Raw genomic sequence first — 4,061 nt, 5'->3', positions numbered from 1 at the left:
TTCACATTTTCAAATAAATTTCGTATTTTACAACGTTTATCTGAGACTGGATATACATAATCTATAGGATATAAACAATTTTCAATAACGTAGAAAAATTACGGACGCTTTTTTCAAATACCGAAGAGTAGATTAGGAGGGATAAACAAAGTTGCCGATGATATGCAATATTCCCTTGTCGTGATAAAACTCGAGCGAACTACCTCGTTGAGTTTTTCGTCAGGGTTTTAGTCTCACAATTGATGATTTTTCGGTTTATCGAGGAGTGATAAGGGGTGGTCAATGGTTAAATATGAATAAACACAATGTATTTTTTATTTGATATAAATTTTTTATTACATAACTTTAATAGCATTTTGTTCACTTTATCAATTTTTTTAACCATTTCTGAGTATAAGATTATTGAGAGTATAATATTTAATGAACAGTCAATTGCGTTACGAGGTGTAGCAAATCACAAAAACGCTTTTCCTTTACTCAATATAATGAGTCTGTATTTGTCCATTGTTGAAGTCGATTTTCGAAGAAGAGACCTCTGCAGATTACTGTTTTTTTTGGAGGAGGAATTAATACAGTATAGCCCTTCTTCTAAATTCATAAAAAGGATACAGGGATGTTGAAGAATATTCTTTCAGAATATCACTTTTATTTATATTTTTACATACCTATGAATATAATGATCTGACAATTCCATTAGCATTTCTTTTTTTCTATTCTTCCTTGTCTCCACCCCCACTACGTCATCACTATTCATACGTTTCCTTATTTTTCCTATCATAAGGCGCTAAGAAAATCATATTTTGAGGTCTTCTTATAATTTTCCTCATTTATTTATTCATTATATTTTTTGCAATAATGATAGTCGTCGTAGAAGTGTTTGAAACATAATGACATCTTGTCCCAAGAACAACAAATAATCGCAATATTCATACATCCCGGTATTTCGCAATGCGACTTGCAAGATTCACCGAATGCGAAATTGACGGGATTTTCAAATTCATCTGGTTTGGTTTCTACGTAACCGTTTCTGTACCAAGCATATTTGAAGAGATTGACATATCTTGGTGACGACAATTGATTATGAGTTCGAGATTGCAACTTGATGACATTCTTTAAATATAAATTCAAATCATAATCCATTAATATCACACTATCAGAGAAATGCCTTATGAAGTTTTTCCAAACTCTACATCCAAAAACATCGATTTGGAGTTGGAGTTTTCCAGTTGTCCCTTTAGATATAGTCATTACCTCCATATCCCTATTGCATGTTTTGATAGCTTCCACGATTGGAGAACAGTGTCCGGTCCATGAATCCACCAATGATAGACTTTTCGCACCAACATTAGGGACAAAAACATATTGCAACCAAGTTTTGAAATGTTCTGAAAAAAATAATAGAACAAATGAACGTTATCGTTGGAGCGACGTCATCATTACGGATAAATAAGAAACGAAGTATTAGACGAATCAACACAGTCTCATACCTGAAGTCAGTTTCCCAGATTTGGATACATCTACGTATACATTATCCGGACGAAACAGTTTTTCCTCTACTCTGGGACCGAAATGAACGCTTGGTTCTTTCAAAACTAAAGAGTGGACAAAGGAGTTTCCCTTCGGCTGATATAGTTGATTGAATAGTATAACTATGTGTCGTCGATGTTAGGGATGCCACGATACATTGTACTTGTTTTTCACCTTCTTCAGCCAAAGTTCTGCCTGAATGCATTTCAAACTGAAATCCGCTTTGATCAGAATTATATATATTTGATAAACCATACATTGCAATCGGTTGTTTCACATCCTGAACAAACTGTTCTGATTTTTCCTCTAGAACTTGACGGTCTTCGATTGCTTTCGATGTAACAAATTTATTGATTTTCGAGACAATACGATGTGCTTTTTTAAATGCTCGTATCCACTTGTCGGAGGCTTGAAAGGGAAAATCCTCACTACCTATATCTTTTTTGGCTTGTAATGCCCTTTGTCGTAGGTCACAATCGTGTACGATCATTCCAGCGTTGACAGCAGATTTGAAATTTTGTAGTGTGTATTTGCAAATCGGATCAAGTTTATCTTTATAGCCTCCCCCTTATTAATGTTATGTGCCCAGCATCTCAACTGCCGTATTAACGTTACTTTTCGAAATTTCTGCTTGACAGATTCTAAGCTTAAATTTTTTTTCTTTTTACTNACGATCATTCCAGCGTTGACAGCAGATTTGAAATTTTGTAGTGTGTATTTGCAAATCGGATCAAGTTTATCTTTATAGCCTCCCCCTTATTAATGTTATGTGCCCAGCATCTCAACTGCCGTATTAACGTTACTTTTCGAAATTTCTGCTTGACAGATTCTAAGCTTAAATTTTTTTTCTTTTTACTACTCCGCCAATATGCAACAGCTCTAGATTTGTAATCGTAAGACAAATTCTCCTCATCTTTAGTACAGGTATCAGGGTCTATCGGCGGTTCATGAAGGTTATCCGCGTATTCTTTGTCTTCAACTATCTCCATGTCCTAGTCTTTGTAAGGTTCCTCAAAGTGTAACGAATCTTCCACCGTCACTTCGACGCCAGAATACTCATTCACTGCATATGATAAAACTTCCTGGATGCTATTTTTCAATTGGATTTCTTCATTATTTATAGGTGATTCCGGAATATTCATCGCTTGAAATGTTGTCAGCAGTAATTGAATAACGTTCATAGGATTGACTCATTTCTGCGTGTAATAATTATCTAAATGTCTCTCAAAAATACTTATCCGTCCTCTTTCTAACTATATCTAAATTTTCACGATATACACGATATACACAATATCCATATCTGGTGTTTCGAAAGTGTCAAAGTGAACCAACGATGATAATCACAACAAAACACTGGCTGGGCACGAGAGTGTTTTCCTTATACTTTCTTTTATTAGACTGACCATACTTTTATCATCAAGACCTGATAGCAGAGAAAAATGCGTCTGGATAGAGCATACATACGCCCACCGCTGTTTAATCCCGACAATGAAATGGACAAAAATAACTCTGTTGATTAAGACTAACCCAAAGTCGTAAAACACAAATATTACGGTTATTGGTATTGTTATATATAATTTCATTGCTTATACAATCATATTATATAAACGATTATAGATAAGAAGCAATGCTTCAAACCAAAGACGGCTGACATGCAGTAATACACATATCTGGCAATGTATCGTTTTTCGCATATTACGACCTAAAAAAACAAAAACACATGTTTTTGTAAAAAAACTGCGCCAAGAAAAAGTTTTGTTTGGTTCTTACTGGAAAGTAGAAATTTTTGAAAAATACAAAGGAATGAAAAAGAAAGCCAAGTCAGCAATGTCGAATAAACGAAAATAATGCACAATCAGATTTCTATAAGAGAAATAGTTTCAAATCGAATGAGGATTTTAAAAAAAATTCTTGATGAAATAAAAAATTAGTAGAAGGAGGAGCAACGTCCTTGGCGGGGATCAGAAGATGGAGAATTAGATTGATACTAGACAATGAGTTGAGTTTCAAGCTCATCGAAATCGGTGAGGGACACTCGGGACGGTTTCCTTGTGAGAAAAGGTGGAATCGCCTGGAGAGCATCCTGAAGGGTTATTCATGATCCAAGTGCTATGCCTGAAGCCCTAGATCCGAGAAACGACTCAAGATCATTCCTTTTACCCTGAGGAGTAACGAGAGTTACAGAAAAGCTCCAGAGCTGACAGAATACGGGAAAAACGAACGACTCACATGGCCCACTGTTGTGACAGGTGGGGTTATGTACGACAGGACTAGACGAGGACTCTCCACCTATTTGGGACTGCCCGAAGTTTGACTAGAGGATTGTGCCAGAGTACTCAAGTGGACCTTGAAGGCTCTGCGATGGCTTAAGCAGTGGAAATTGCTTAAATAGATGGAACCATGCTCCTGTCGAAAACACTGGCTCGAGCATTAATTGTCGAGTGTGGATCGATAAAGAGGATATCGACCCCACTACCAGAGTTGAACAAACTTTTACCTTGACCGTCAAGGCATCCTAATCGACCCAGATCGAT

The sequence above is a fragment of the Diachasma alloeum genome, unplaced genomic scaffold (genome assembly GCF_001412515.2).
Source record: "Diachasma alloeum isolate Michigan unplaced genomic scaffold, Dall2.0 Dall_scaffold_00342, whole genome shotgun sequence".
Lineage (NCBI taxonomy): Eukaryota > Metazoa > Arthropoda > Insecta > Hymenoptera > Braconidae > Diachasma > Diachasma alloeum.
The sequence above is the reverse complement of the archived record's forward strand: the minus strand, read 5'-3'. Positions refer to the sequence as shown.